The following is a 16,619-nucleotide window of genomic DNA, read 5'->3' on the forward strand; positions in this document are numbered from 1 at the left end:
CTGAAGAAAAAAAGAGACACAGTTTTTGGAAGAATGACAAAATAAAAAAGAGAGAATAAAAACACTCAGTTTCTTTAGGTATCACATAAAATACTGTATCCAGATTAGTATCTTTACTAGTATTAACCTTTTGCAGGTATTACTGTAGATCATAGAAGGTCACACAGGGACCAGAACTCCATCGTGCTAGATGCAAACACAAAATAAAAAGAAAAATCCCAACTTCCAACAAATAAATATTTGCCATTCACTACCTATGTTTCCTCTTCACTGCTAGCTGATATTTGGGATTTTGGGGTCAGTCTTCTAATCAAACTTGGATACCTCTTACGACCTGCTACCTCTTTGTAACGTGAAGAGCTTGAAATCTATGGTCGCTAGTTCTCTGCTGGTCAAACAGCCCAAACACCTCACCCAACCCTCCCCCCCCAAAAAAAAAAAAGAAAAACACACCTCTCTGCCTTGTTTTGGTAAACTTTTCCTCCTTGAATCGCTCCTGGGATCTGCAATCATAAAGGGCTGTATCAACATCACAAACAGGGCTTTAATAAACATTTTTTAGCTGTATTGCTTGTGCAAGCAGCCCCTTAAACTTGTTGTTTTACTGGTACATTTTTGTTGCTGTTTGCGTTGGGGGTTTTGGGGGGGGGGTGAGGGATGCAGGAAATGAAGTTTGATGGAGAAACAGATTAAGAAACTGATCCAAATTTAAAATAACACAACAAAAAACAATAACTGTTTTGAATTTGAGTGAGTCCTAATCTGCTTCCCTTTGCAAAGCCAGAACAGCAGTACTCTCAAAGTGAGGCAATGGCATAAACTTAGGAGTGAGAGGGTAGCGACAGCTTACATCGTTGCAGTTACCAAAAACGTTCGTTAAAACATTCCTGTGATGTGTCGTGCCGCCCTACCCCGATCTTCCACTCTGCTACAGATAATGAAGAGAGCTGATGAGCTAAACCTCAGCCACAGCAGTGTTGCAAGACATCCCTAATGTCTCATTAAAAGACAGACATTGAGGTTCTTCTTTTTTCTAACGTAGGAAATACAGGGGAAAATACTGTCTCAATACACCCAAAGGCTTAACTCAAAATATCAAACATAATTTGTAAGATGTAAATAGACAAGTTCTCCAAATCATTATAATATCTGCTGCATTGAAGATGAAAATGGTTTTCTCGTATTCCCTCCTTGGGGTGCTAGAGAAAGTCACTGAGAGCACAGCATTCAGGCGCCCTGCTTTCATTTATAGCAGGTGGAGCAGCCGAGAGCAACCTGCACATGAGAAATACTGTATCTTCTGCGGTGCAAACCCAGCTGCGGCCCTGGCACCGGTCTCTCCTGGCATGACTAGAAGCTAAGGGGGGGACATTTCCATTGCACGCCGGGGACACTGCACACCCGGGTTGTCCTGAGGACTACGACAAGCTCCGAACTTTCCTGTCTATCCACAGGGCCTTCAGAGATGAAAATCTCCACCAAACATCTGCATAATACACTTGTTTCAAAGGCTAGCAATTTGATCTAGTCTGCAAAGATTTCCAGTGGAGTATAAAACACGCCCCTGAAATGAAACTTTGTCCCCTTCATCTGTCAGACAACGGATGCTGGATCACGGTTGCTAGCATTTTTTTTTAGAGTAGGCCAGTGCAAGGCTCAGTCCTCATGGCTGAAAATGGCTGAAATGTCTGGCATTAAAAATTTTAACAGATAGTTTTGACAAACTCCTGAGTCACCAAAATGGAAACTTATAAAGTGAATGGAAAATTGTAACTTTCCAGATCGACCAGGCCAAAGCATAATTTGAATTAAAAAAAAAAGGGGGGTTTAAACACTGTATACAGTGTGTATCTAAATGCAAGATCCACACCAGCAAAGCTCAGTTCAGCAAGCCGAGAGCTCGCACACTGCTCCTCCTCAACCGGTTGCTTCCCCGGGGGAAGAGAAAAAGCCCAGTCTTATTGCACGGCTTCTTCCAACTGCACGGAAGGGCATTTTTTTTATTGAACATCCCTTTTTCTGGAGGAAGTCTCCATTTCCAGCACCCCACAAAACACGCTGGGCTTTGGCACAGACAAAGACGTGCCAAGGTTCAGCTCCCTTCCGGCTGGCGGCGGAGCGGCGGCGGCCCCAGCCGTTACCTGCCTCCCGCCTCCCGCCTCCCGCTTCTTCCGCCGCCGCCGCCGCCGCCCCTGCCCCTCCCCGGGGAGCCGCCCCGCTTCCGGGTTCCCCGCCGCGTCCCGGGCGCTGACGTCACGGCCCGCAGACCCCGGAAGTGGACGTGGAGGGGGCGGGCGGCGCCGCTCGCCGGGAGAGGAGCGGGAGCGGCTGCGCGTTTCCCGGTAACGGCGCCTCGCCCCGCCCTGCCCGCCGGCGAGGGGCGCCAGGTACGTGCCGCCGCCGCCGCTCCCCCCCCCCCCGCCCGCCGTGTCGCCTCTGCCCCGGCCGGCCTGCCGCGGGACCGTCCCGGCGGCCGCCGCCGCCCCCCGGGCGGGCCGCGGGCTGCGCTGCGCGGGCGGGCCGGGCCGCGGCGGCCGCCCCGGAGCGCCGTGAGGGCGGCGGGGTGCGGAGCGCAGCCTGCCCCGCCGCCGGGACGGGACCTCCCCCCATAAGTAGTGTCACTGATTTCGGGGCTCCCGTTTCGGTGTCTTCTCCAAGCACTCCGCAAAGGTGCATCGCAGTAAAGAAACTTCGCCAGGAGAAACTGCCCTCTCTTCAGCGCTTGTTTAAATGCATCTTCCCTGAGCTGCCCTTCTTCAGGAGCTGCCTACCCAGCACGTTGGGAGTAGGCTTAACGTCAGGCTTGGGTGTGCTTCTCGACCGAAGGGGGTACCGCTTTAATTGCGTGAATAAGATGCTGTGTCTCCGTCCCCAGAATGAATCTGGTCATTACAGCATGACTTGGTTGTGTGAGAGCAGCCATACTAGTGAACTGTTTTCATTGCTCTGGTACCTGTAGTTTTGTATTGCACTGTCAGGCTTGCAGATACATTCAAAATATGAATCATTGTGGCATGCCAAGGAGGCACACTACAAACACATTGTTAGTCAAACTTGGGAAAACACAGTCACAGTTCCATGTTCTTCCTTGGATTTTTGCATTTTCCAGGCCTAGCTGTTTACCACTTTTGTACCTGTAATTAGTTCACTGATTTACACTTTTTAAACAGCTTTTGGATATTTGGATTGAGAATTCAATTAGAAATAGAGGATAATTGCTATTTCTCTTGTTTTTTATAGTATTTTTTTCAAAATGCAGGATCATAGTCATTACTGCTGCTTTTTAGTACTTTCAGCCACTTTCTCTAAATAAGACATCTGTTTTCCCTGTTACAAGCTTTCCCTAATACAAGCTTTCCTTACAATCTTAAGTGTCAGAAAGTTACTGCATGAACATACTTCTCCTGGCTTAATAATATAGCTAGGTTTGAGTGGTAATTTTTTCATTCCGAGTTTTGCTTTGATAGTTATATGTGATTGAAAACTTCTTTTTGGACTGAAATTTCTCATAGTAGGTCTGGCAGCTTAGAAAGCTTCATAAAATATTTGTCATTTCTGTGTTATCCAGCCATAAATGTAGGAAGAATATTTTTCATTTTAAATTATTACTGCTGTTTGTTTTTGGTTTGGCAGCTAGGTAACTCAAAGTTCATTATTCTAAAACATCAGATGTGTGTCTATGGTTCCTTTTGAAAAACATGTACTTTGCCTTTTAAAGAAATGTTGGCTTTTTTCTGTTTTCTTTCAAAACTAAAACTGAAGCTTTGATGGAGAATGGTACTGCTTGTCTTTTAGGTAGTTAACTTTTAACTGTGGTGTTACTTGAGCCCAGCTGCTCAGTCTCATGTAAGCCTGGTAAACAAGTCTTAACAAAATGTAGCATCTACTTTGCAGTATTTCCACATGAATTTTTTGGCTAAGGCAGTAAGTCCAATTAAGCAGGCAGTGGAGCCTGGGCATGATATACCATTGTTGACAGAGAAGTATTCCAAGATCAACAGCAGTGATAAAGGTATCTGTGTTCTTAACTGCATAGTGATTCAGTGACAAAGTAAAGAGTAGGATGGTGGCAATATTTGCCTTTGCAGAAGCATAAATAGCACCAGTACAGCAAAAAGGAGGGCTTCTTTTAGTAATCACTAATATTTTCTTGGAATTGTTAATGAGAGTGTAGGTGACAGAGGGTGGTAACGCATTATGTTACCCATGGTAAAGCTGCACTGATGGTAGCATATTGGTTGGAGAATGCCTGCAAGATGTTAAAATTAGATATTTGGTAATTATGTGAAAGGAGGCAAAAATGTGTAGGGAAGACTCCTACAGCCTTAGTAGCTGAAGGGACATAAGGGATTGGAGGGTATCACAGAGTGATACCAATGTAAAATACAGCAAGTCGGTTTCTGTTTACTGCACTGAATTTGGAATGCAGCATATCTAGTATACTGAGAGTTTTAAATATTATCATCTACATTTTCTTCACTTTTTTTTATATTTCTTCCAATAAAAAGCCTTCTTTGCTCACCAAGCTACTGGCCTTCGTAGGGTCTCTCTAGGCAAACATCAGCCCCAGGCTATGGCTAGACTGGTTGCTGAAGTCACTGCCATTACCTCTTCCCAGCAGCTTGATGCCTGCCTGTTTCCTGGAGGTCTCATGTGCAATCCTTGGTGTTAGTGTAAATGCTCCCTAACCTCTCTCTGTCAAAACATGCTGAGTTAACACAGGTGTAATATTTATAGTGTTTAAGCTGACCTGACTCTCTTTGTCTAAAATAGTTTAGCAGGTGCTGGTAGGAGTAGCAATGAGATGAAAACTTCCAGCAGGGCAGCAGTACTGAGCAGCTGGAGGTGTGGACAAGGGCATCGTCATTTCAGAAGCGTAGTACACACTTAGAGTGCTGTCTGTCATACTAAAATACCTTTAATTATTGGAGTTTTTCTGGATTTTGTTCATTTTCTTCAGTTTGCTTTTTCAGTGGTTGTAGCCGATTATGAATATACGTTAATCTGTTAGTTGTCTTGACCATAGTTTTTACTGAATTGTATTTTGTGCAGTAACTAGCTAATGTTTGGGAGAGCTCCTTGTAATTTCTCAATGATGTTTTATCTGCTGGTTTCTTCTTTTTGGTTCACAACCTTATTATTTTTCCTCCTGAAGACTCAGCACTGACTTTGGAGGTTTTGTCCATGCCAAGTTCTATAGAAAAAGTTCTGAGTGCAACTCTATTCCTGGTACTTTGAATTTGACCCACTGTTCCTTTAGGGAACAATGTGCTGTGGTGACAGAGTTTTTCAGAGTTACAACAGATTCCTGGAATTCTTTGAAGTAAGGCATACATACAAAGAGTGAATAGATTTTTTTTTTTCCTTTTTTTCCCCACTTGCTTACTGAAACAAATTGGTTAACACTTGGCATGAAAACATCTGCTTATGAAATTTAATGCTGCCCTATGATTTTTTTGTGTGTGTGTGTGCCTTAGAAGAGACAATTTTTCTCTTTATAAGTATGGATGTGCATTTACCTACTTAGTCTGTAGATCAGTTTCACAGATTCACACTGAGTGGAATTCCTGAGGTATAATTTAATGGGTTTAAGAATAGTTATTTTACAGGAGTGTTGTTCAGTGTTTTAAGTGTTGGGATTAGAATGTGTGTTTATACACATGCAGGCACACACACACCTTTTTTTTTCTTGAGTGGCCTTTTTTTTTTTGAGAGAGAGAGAGAACTTAATATTTAACTACTCACAGTATTCCTTACACTGTTCTTCTAATGTGATTGAACCTTTCTGGAAGGTGAAAAGATAGTGTTCAATTTTGTATAATACTTGAGCTTTCTGCTCAACTTGCCATCAGATATCTGTAAGTGCCAGTTTTGGTAGTGATTTTTGTTTTACAGCTGACTGTGTAAAAGAACTAGGCTCAGACCACCAAGTCATTTCACTTTGGCCACAGATCACAGATCCCTCAAAAGGGAGTGCTCAGGGTGCAGTTTCACAGCAGTTCACGTAGGTTGATGTTCCCACTGCTGCTGAAAGGAGCAGCCCTCCTTTCTCCTCTGACGGTGGCTGTGCCTTTCTCCCTGGCCTTTCTGGTGGGGGTAGTGATCAAGTGGCTGCATAGTGAGCCAGGTAAGGAAACCAATCCAGCTAATACAAAACTAGAGAAATAAAATGCTCCCTTTCAGTTGTATCAGTTTGCTCGCAAGTGCTAGTGCCAACCCAAGGAAAGATGTGGGAATGCTTGGTTTGGAATGGAGAGGTGGAAAGAAGGATAAGAAAAGGACCACTTCCTCTGAAAGTGCTCTGTTAGATGGGCTTCAGCAAATCATGAAACTGCAGCCTGAGTTACACTGTTCTTGAATTGGCTCCAGATGAAAGCTCCTTTACCAGTTTCTTAAGCAGTCTGCTCTTCTGAGTTAATTATTGATGATACTGCTGGTGAGAATGGTGCCCTGCTCTGTGGGCTAGTGCAGTCTTTATGTAACTGCCTTTATTTCTGGTCACACTCTCCCAGAAAGGGTTTCAGTCATATTGACTTCCTGCTTGATGTAACCAGTCTAATACTGCAATTTATATTCTGCTGAGCTGGTGTCCAGAAGAGGAAAGTTGGACTACGTATAGTTAAGCAGCTAATTGTGTTTCTGCAATACAGTTACTGAAGTTTCAGTAATCTTGCAGTTTCCTGTTGCCCAGCAGAAGTTGAAGGGCAACAGTTTCTATTAAACCTGCTATACAGAGGTTTTAGTCTCTGTAGTATTGATTTTTTTACACTTACCTGAAATAAGCATTGCCTTAGCAGCTGTAGTATTAGCTAAATCAATATATCTAGTACATCAGTTAATTTAGGAAACTTTTCTTGTCAGCAAATAAGGGTTTTCTCAGTCAGGTGAAGAAAAAATTTTAAACAATTGTCTTTATTGTACCCTTAGAAAGAAAAATGATGGTTAAAATCAAAATGAGCTGTAAGCCTTATCAAGTGGATTGCTAATTAGCCAATTCTGGCATTGACTGAAAACAGGTCCCTACCTGATGCACTCCTAGTGATGCCAAATGTTAAAGTTATCGTGCATAGCTTAATGAAATGTATGTACAAAAACGGTTAAAGTTGTTTTGGCATGGGCCTGACAGTTTTATGTTTCTTCATGCTTGTGTGTTTAAAGCCTGACCCACAACATTACATGGTCCTAATTTTTGCATGTTTTCTCTTGTTTGTCATCAGTTGTTCATAGGGAAGTTTTCGTGTTTACTGCCAATTTCAGGTCAAGGTTTGATCTAAACATAATTTTTTTGAGAGGGGCTTAGTGAAAAATGGTTTTTACTGTGCTGAAAATATTGCAGAGTACTGTAAGTATCTCTAGGAATCTCCAAGATGTGGATAAAAAATACAAAATTTAATAGGAAGATAGCTTTGGAAAGTGTGAACCCTTTCCCAAGAGAAGTTAGTCTGGATTTGTCTGAATTATAAGCTTAATAAAGTTGCCATTTTCCATTTGCAATTAAATGTTTTAGATATTTGTTCTGAATTCTCTGGACATTTCAGCTGCAGTGTTCATACTCTGATGGCCTACTGAGCTTTCTTCACCACATCAGCTTTATGCAGCTTGCATGCCAAAAGCTCCTGGTGGGACACAGGGAAAATGGGTTCTCCTGTTTCTCTTCATGCCTTAACTGAAGTATATTTTGGCTTAGAAACAGGTGTAGTGGACCTCATTCTGGTCTTATTCTTGCTGCTTGCTGGGAGCTGGTAGTTCTGTTGTACTTCACAGCTGTCACATTCCTCTATGCTAGAAGGGAAACTATCCCATTTTTTTAAAATAATTACTACTTGTCTGAGAAGATGCACAAGGTGGTTCTGATTGATCATGTTGTCAATATGCCACATAAACTCCAAGTTGTTTTCAATGTTGTGTCAAAGACCAAGCCTGACAGATAGTATAGTTGGTTATGGTTTCTTTTAAAGTTCTGCAAGCCTGGCTTCACAAAGCATTTGAAATTCACATTTGAGTGAATATAATATTTATGCATAGCACCATTAGCATATAATCCATGCAAATCTCCATCTTCTCATTTAAGTAAAGAAGATGCTAAACCATATTCTTTCCTTGCTTCCTTTATTTTTGTCCTAAGGACAAGAGTATAGCCAAGCAACCCTGAAAGCTTCTAACTTTTTTTCCAACAAGCGACTGTGTAATTTATCTTGCAGAATGTATGTGTTATAAACCCATCTCAAGAAATAAGATGTTGAAATGAGTAAGAGGAGCAGATTTAAATAAAAACAGAAATTGCAGTCAAAAACAAAACTGGAAGTATTTTAAAAGAAGAAATATGGTAACAGGATTGCTTGGTAGTGAAAGAGCCATTATATAAAGGCATTATGGAAATATGGCAAAATGAGGGATAAACAGCTGTGCATACACTCATGTGTGCACACACGCTTTCTCTCTCAGGATAATAGTACACAGAGTGAAAGAGTATTTCTCCACTGAAGCATTTGATTAAATCTTGTGAAATAAAACCTAAACTACTGAGAATCACATATCTATATGGCGATAAGTCACAAGCTACAGGACTCTATTAATGTAGCTGCCCACCTCTGGGCCAAGGAGACGGAGAGCAAGCAGAGTCATCAAAATCAACAAATTATTATAATTGCAAACTCACACTTGGTACATGCTCATCAACAAGACAAAATTTAGCGGAGCTTTCTTGTTACTTTATTTTTAAATGTTTCCTCTTTTTTTTCAGAACAATGGACTTTGAAATTCACAAGAATAAACTATTGCCTATTTTAATGATCATTTTTGAGTCCTTGTTCTGCTTCGTCTCTCTCTGTGTTTCTTTCTTGTCTCCTTGGGTCCATGTTGGCAAATCAAACTAAAGAATTTTCAGGCAGCAACTGTATGTTCTTGCCTTGTTCTGTCACCTAAGTTATACCATGTAATGAACTGAATCTGGGAACTGGTAAGTTAAAAGTAAACTCTTAAAATAAAGGTTGTTTTAACTCAGATCAGTTCCCTCTTCTGATTTAACTCTGATCTGGTTTCCTGAACTGGTTCACTAAGCATTGCTACAAACAGTTATACAACTGTTTGCACAACTGAGGGGGTAGCACAAGTAGGAGGTGGGCCTGCTTAAGTCGTTTTGCAAAAAATGTGTTTGGGAATATGTTCTTTGATTCCAAGACCTGCGGGCAGGACCTGTCTTTGTTCTGTATTTGTTCTTTATGACATAGTGGGGTACTTGTTATCTCTCCAGATGAAGTCGAACACAGCTTTCCCTTGGATTGGATGTAACATTTCTCAGCATAAGAAATTGTCCTCAATTTTCAGAAATTTCAAGCATGTTCTGATAATGGCAGCCCGAAAGCTCCGGGTTATCTTGCTCAGTCTTATGTCCACTGTGATAATGAAACTTTATTTCCAACAAGATGCAATAGATGCTTAACCACCATAGTATGTGAGATTTCATATCTGTAGCAAACATCAGCTAGTATTCTGACTTGTACTTTATTTCTTAAGACGTGATTTTCTGTTGTCAGTGACTCAGAAACAGACAATGACATTTTTGGCATACAATGCCATTTGTTCTCCATTGTTGCTGTTTCTAAATAGGTTATATCTATTTTTTTTAAACATTTCATTCATGTGAATCATCCCACCAGCTTCACAAGTGTCAGATAGGTTGAACTTCTACTCCAGAAGGAGTGCGTTAAGTTCCTGTTCATTATCTTCCTCACATCAGTCTGTGGGCAGTTAAGGGTGGGGGGTTTTTTGTTTTTTTTTGTCTTCTCATTCTTTGTTTTGTTACTTATATTCTTTGTCTTTTTTTTTTTTTTTTTAAGTTTAGTGAATATTTAAGGAGTAATAAAAATTAGGATAAATGCTTAAGGAGTGATTGTGAAAGGACCACACCAAAATAACCAGTAGTTTGAATTATTGCAAGAGTAGGGCGGCTGGTCCAGGGAAGGGAACATGAGATGGGAAATCCAGTTCCTTAATGATACTAGGCCATATCTGCATTTTCTTGGGATGAGAAAGAAAGCTTAAGTACCTGGTTTGAGTCGGGCAGAAATTGATTTTTTCAAAGCTAGTTGTACATTCCTGTGAGAAGTTCAGGTTTTGACTACTTGGTGATGTCCAGTGGAAACATTTAGAGAACACTCTGTTAAAAAGTTCCTGAAAAGCTCTGTGTCAGTAGTACTCTATAGAGTATTATTGACAGGAATATAGGAAAACTTTGTGTGTGTGGTAGTATTTAAGCTTCCCAGAAAAGATTCATGGTGTTTTTTGTTTGCTTGTTTTAAATTGCACCCCTCACAGCAATATAGAATAGCAGATAGATAAATTTTAATGGTTTACTTTGAGAGATGCTGGTAAATACAAAAAAAGTAAAATTACCATGAGGGTGATCAAATGTGGGAATGGGGCCAAGAGAAGCTGTGGAATCTCTATCCTACATGTTCAAAACTTGACTGGACAAGTCCCTAAGCATCCTGTTCTTATTAGACCTGCTTTTAGCAGGAGGTTGGAGTAGATGACCTCCAGAGGTCCCTTCTAATATACATGATTCTGTGCTACAGTACCTCCGTGTTTTGGATAAGAAACCTGATATTTGGCAAGGTCTGCTTTTGTGTCAGGTATCAACTTCTTCAGTTTTAGTACATAAAAATCCAAATATTCTACCTGTACGAAACATACTCTGCCCTTTTTGTTGGTTGGACTCATGTACACCAGCTGCAGAGAGCAGCTGAGCATGCTTGTTCCAACACTGGACTGTAAAGCTAAACTTCTGTGATGACTAGCCAATGTTGTTTTGATTGGCCTATGGTGAGGGTGGATGGAGAACAGGGATTTTGGTCTGACCAAATGCTCAGCAGCATTCTTATCCCCATGCTAGTTCTGCAATAGCAAGAAGAATGAAACCAGCTGATTTAATTAAAGTGGACAAACGGGAGTTTGGAATGAGCAGTTGAGTTGGCAGTGTCTCTGCTGAAACTCTTGAGATAAAAGGACAAACTAGGACAGCTTGGAGAAGAGGAGATTGAAATGGTACTAGAAGCTCTCAGGGCAGAATAAGGCAAAGTGGGACAAGGAGCTAGTGAGAGAAACGGAAAGAATGATCAAGAGGCACTTAATTGTGTGGGAGGAGAAATTGGGGATGGGAAAAACATTAGGGTCACACTTGGAGCTGAAGACAGAAAGGTCAGACAAAAAGCTGAATAGCTCCTTATCAAGTGAGCACCTTCATTCTGTGCATTGACAGAGGCAGAAGTCCAGTGGAAGAGAACAAATGTGATTATGTCTTCATTTTGTTAATGGCTTGGATGATGATGGCATAGACAGTACATGTATTAATTTTACAGAAAGCAGCAAGCTGGGAGAGAATTTGAGTTCTGCAAAGGATAAATTTAGAATTTTAGATGGCTTAAAAAATTAGAGAAACAACATGAAATAAATAATGCAGTTTAAAAGGACAAATGCAAAATGCTATGCTTAGATTAGATAGTTCCCTACATAAATACAAAATAGCAATAGTTCTAGAAAAAAAGGATTCCAGATTTTTAGATGAATCATAATCTGAACATGAGTCAATAATACTGTGCTTCTGCACAAAAGGTAATTATTCTACCAGGATGCATAGTTAGAAGTGCCATATTTAAATATGTGACATGATAATTTCACTTTGTTCCACATTGCTCAGGCCTCAGCTGGTACTCCTTTGGTCAGTTTTGGCATCACATTTAAGAAAGGTTTTAAGCCAGTTGGAGAGTCTTTCTGGGGAAAGCAGTGTGAGTGCTCAGAAATCTAGAAAAAAAAAAGTAATGTGGAAAGTTGGAAAGAATTCTAGTTTGCTCAGACTAGAGGAGACTAAGAAAGACATGATAGCAGTCTCCAGTTATGGGAAAGGATGCTACAAAGAGAAAGAGTAGAAACTTTCTCGATGTCTATAAGTCAAGAGGTAAAGGGCTGCAGCAAAAGACATTTAAGTTAGGAAAAATATTCTTATGATAAGGGTAGTTTAACATTGGAGTAGACTTCTATTTAAAGCCAAAATACTAAGTCAAACAGGCTAGTTCAGTGGCCATCAAGAACAATGGAGGATGTGTTTTCTCTGTAGTTGCTGGAAGATGTGTGCTCCCACACCCCTTAGGTAGAGAGGAGAACTAAAACTGTCACGGGAGAGGTCTCCTGTTGCATTTCATTCAACAGGGTCATCAGGCACAGCTGGGGAAGCAGAGCAAGAGACAGGAGGCTTGACGGTTTGGATGTCTGTTTGCTGAAGCTCAAGGTGGTACAAGCATGAGTTTAGCTGACGATGTGAGCATAATTTCAGGGAGGTTGTGGAGTATTCAGCATTAGTATTTTTTTAAAAGAGTTTAGGCAAAACTGTTAGGCAAATATTTAGCTATAGATGATGCTGACTTTGAGAAGTAGGGGAGAATGAGGTGAATTCTTTTCTTTGTTTTGATTTTCTCCACTTTGATTTTTGTGTAAGACTGGATTTTAGTGCATGTACACAAGGAAGCTGAAATAAGTTTGTGCAAGCAACCTTAATTCTGATATTTCCTGATACCTGAGGACTTGATTTCACAATTTTTTAATAATGTCTTTGTGTAATAAATGCACTCATATTTGGCATACACTATCATCTATGGAAAGCAGAGAAACTTTTAAAGGTTTTATTCATCCTCTGCAAGGTGATTTTAACCAGCTTGAAGTTGTTTTAATGTACTAAAAAAAGGTGGTTACCAATAGAATGAGTAATATCCAGTGTTGTCAGCCTTCACAAATTACTCATGGCTATAGCCCTGATGGTTTTGACAGTTTCATGGTGATACATTTGGGCTGTTTCACTCAAATTGGAGAATCGGAAAGAAATTCCTAAGAACGCAAAACTGAAACCCCAAGACCACAATTCTAGGTCTTGCTCATCCACGGTTTGCTCATAACAATCGTCACATCTTTTATTATAACCTGTTCATTGCTATTGTGGGGCATAACTAACATATGTATAAGTGTGTGTGTATATACATGTATATACATGTGTATTGTATGTGTGTATATACACACACACATTTGAATATATATATGCACACACACAAACATGCTTTTTATGTATCAACTTATTACGCACTTTGAATTTTTCTCATCTTCACAGAATCATTGTCTAGAGCACCTCTCCTGCTCAGAGGAGGGTCATCTCGAACAGGTTGCTCAGGGCCGTGTCTACTCAAGTTTTGAATATCTCCGAGGATGGTGACTCCACAGCCTCTCTGAGCAATCTGTTCCAGTGGTTGACCACCCTCACAGTAAAAAAGTGTTTTCTTAAGTTTAAACAGAATTTCCTGTATTTCAGTTTGTGACCATTGCCTCTTGTCCTTTCACTCCGTACTAATGAGAAGAGTCTGGCTCCATCTTCTTTAATCTCCCCGCATCAGATATTTATACACGTTCATAAGATTGCCCCTGAGCCTTCTCTTCTCAAGGCTGAACGGTTTCAGCTCTCTCAGCCTCTCCTCGTATGACAAGACTCACTCCTGTAGTGCCATGTCTCTCTTGTGCTGGGGAGCCCACAACTGGACCCAGCACTCCAGATGTGTCTCACCAGTGCCGAGTAGAGGGGAAGGATCACCTCCCTTGACCTGCTGGCAATGCTCTTCCTAGTGCAGCCCAAGCTGCCAGAACCTTATTTATTAATTTGTTTTTTCAGGTCTCATTTTAAGCTTTTGAGCAACTTTAGATACATATACTCTAGAAAATGTTTTCTGCTGTCTTCTAAATTGTGGAATTTCCGTTTTCCAAATGATAACAGCTTGAAGCAATATTCATTATGTTTTGTGAAGCTTCAGAGAGAGTAACACAAGAGCTGTATCCATTGGAATGGAGACATTTGCTTAACTGATTCTTGCAAGACTGAGAAATAGCAGATTTTAAAGTTCAGTCATTTTTAGTCACTTTGAATTTTAACGTATTTTGGCGTTGCTTTCTGTTTGAATTTGAGGTCTGTACCTGATTCTCTCGGTAATTAAATACCTGGCTAGTCAAGACATTTTATCAGAAATACAAGAATAATATTTCTCTATCATAGATGTTATATTGCCTTTGGTTTTAAAACACTTGAGTCCTAATTTCAAATCACTTTTGGAAGTGGAGTTTATACTACTTACAGTTTCCAGTGCTTTGAGAATCCTGCTCCTACCCTTGCCCCCCTCCCCATTTTTGGGGTCCTAATGAGATTTTTTTTCTCACCTTCTGGCTTTGTGCCAGAATTATGGTGAAGAAAGTATACCTCAAATTTGGTCTACCATCACTGACCTACTTTTATTAACATTTTTTGCAAAACTGCTTTCCATGTGCTTTTTTCCTCATTTCATGTTCTATTGTATCCTTTTTCAAGGTTTACAATAAAATTAGTACCAAAGCATGGAAAGTCTGAAAATTCTGGTTTCTCTCAAGATTTTGTTTCTCTTTCTTTTTCCCCCTGCCCAGCAAAAGGGATTCAGGGCAAAAAAATTTTGCCTCTTCAGAGTATTTCACATTTCTAAGATGTTCTTACTGGAACATGCTGCTTCTGCTTTCATTTGGGAGCGTATTAAAAATATGAAGGATTGGAGAAATAATGGTTACATTTTTACTTGGAGTAGTTTGGATTCTTAAAACATTTTTTTGCCATGCTGTAAATTTTCTTGCTAGTGATGTGATAGTTTTCTTTACAGGCTGTGTTTATACTGCTGACATGACCTTATAATGCTCCGTATAGCTTTCATTTCATTTTTAAATACGGATTCTTGTTTACATAGGGATAAGCTACTATTGTTGTAATGCCTGTAGATTTTCTTGAAGTTCATCAGTTACGTGACAAACTCTTTGCATTGCCTATAATGTGTTTTTCAATAGTCTCTTGTTACACTGGACGAGGCTGGTGTTGGTTCATATTTTTTCAATGCAACATACCATATCATGTATCCTTGCTGTTCCTGCATTAATTTTCATGTAGACTCAGGAAGCAATGTGATCAGCTACTGTGGAGGTTGACATAAAAGTAAGTACCTTAATATGGACAGACCTTAGTATACATGTATTTTATTTACTTGCCTTTTTAGGGTTAGGGTTTATCTATCTGATCTTAAGGTGACATAAAAGTAGAGTTACACAACAGATCATTTACCTTTTTCCTATTATTACTGTTCTTCATGGATGAATGCTGTTGTAGCTGTTTATTTTTCAGCTATCACTCTGTTCAAATCAGTAGGTTGTGTTTAGCTGCACATTCCTTCTAAGAAGGCGTCCAATCTCTATCTGAAATCATTAAGAAGTGAAGAGTCCACTACTTCCTGTGCCACTTTGTTTTAACGGTCACTCATTGTCATTTGTGAGAGAGATTATTAACTTGGACACAAAGAACAATAAAAGAGGTGTTAAAGGAAGCCCTCTCTTCACTGATACTCATTTTAAATACATGGAATGATAAGGAAATTTTAGAAGATGAGAAAAGTGCTGATGTGTGTCAATATTTGATAGAAGACGATGGGTCAACTCAGACAATTAGAGACTGCTTAGCTGACTGTCAAAACGTGGGTAAAATAATGGAATCCTAATGGAAAATTCTTATTAATGAATAATTAAATGACAGTAAACTTTGTTTTGTTCTTTCAGATTCTGAGTTTGCTTGATTAAATTTACTGTTTCAGTATAGTAGATTTAAGATTATGTAAACTGAGTACTTTAGGATAATCTCATTCAACCTTCAAGATTGTTTAGTTTGAGTAGAATAGCCACTTACTGAGGCATTTAATGTCTTTCTGAAAAAGTTCAAGTAGCAGTTTTCAGGAGTGATGGTCTTCAGTAAATACTGCTTTAGCAGTGATCCCAGGAAATAATGTAAAATCATTACCATTAAAATTTGTTGTCAAGCCAGTGATAAATAACAAAGAATTTAGGTGTATTGGTATAATGCAGTCATTTGGTAAGTTAGGTCTAAACAACCTAAAAATGTTTTAGAAAGGCAAATCAGATTTTCAGAACTAAAAGAAATCAAGAAAAATGAGGGACTCTTCCCTGTGAATCCACCACTCTAGCTGTGTTTGGCTTGCATAATGTTGTCACTTAGTACTGAAAAAATTAAAAGGGACACAGAAACTGGAAAAAAATGACTTGGGGGTTAGAACAAAAATTTTAAAGTGAGAGACTCTGCTAAACTTTTTTATCAGAAAAAAAGCATAATATGACTTGATTGTAACATCTAATCAAGTAGGGAAAAATAGGAAGATGGAACTTAGCATACAAAAGCATAGTAATAACAACCAATGACTGAAGCCAGAGTTATTCAAACTGGAAATAAACTACCAAAGAGAGTGCCTAACCTTTCAAACTAAGTATTTTGTATAAGGCAGTGGTGGACTCTTTATCTCATAATGACTTCAAATTGAGATTGGATGCCTTTCTAGAAGAAATGTTGTTAAACACAGGTGATTGATCTTAGAGAATGGTAGCTGAAGGAAATATAAGGGCCTCTGATTGACAGGAAGTCATTCTGGGTGATTTCATGGGCCCAGGCCTGAACCTCTGTGAGTCTTCCAAGCAAAAGCTACAAATTTCTGGTGTTGCTTTTTTGTCAGACT

At 39.8% G+C, this 16,619-nt stretch overlaps 1 protein-coding gene across 5 annotated transcripts in view; it reads left to right on the forward strand.

Moving 5' to 3' along the window:
- The first annotated feature begins 2,276 nt into the window (after positions 1-2,276).
- Positions 2,277-16,619, forward strand: part of ARB2A (ARB2 cotranscriptional regulator A) — a 271,256-nt gene continuing 256,913 nt past the window's right edge. For all 5 annotated transcript variants that reach the window (XR_010886917.1, XM_067315874.1, XM_067315873.1 and 2 more), the window contains exon 1: positions 2,277-2,387. The gene's annotated coding sequence lies outside the window, so the exon portion shown is untranslated. The remainder of the gene's footprint in view (positions 2,388-16,619) is intronic.

This window comes from Apteryx mantelli, chromosome Z, assembly GCF_036417845.1.
Source record: "Apteryx mantelli isolate bAptMan1 chromosome Z, bAptMan1.hap1, whole genome shotgun sequence".
NCBI classification, from domain to species: Eukaryota; Metazoa; Chordata; class Aves; order Apterygiformes; family Apterygidae; genus Apteryx; species Apteryx mantelli.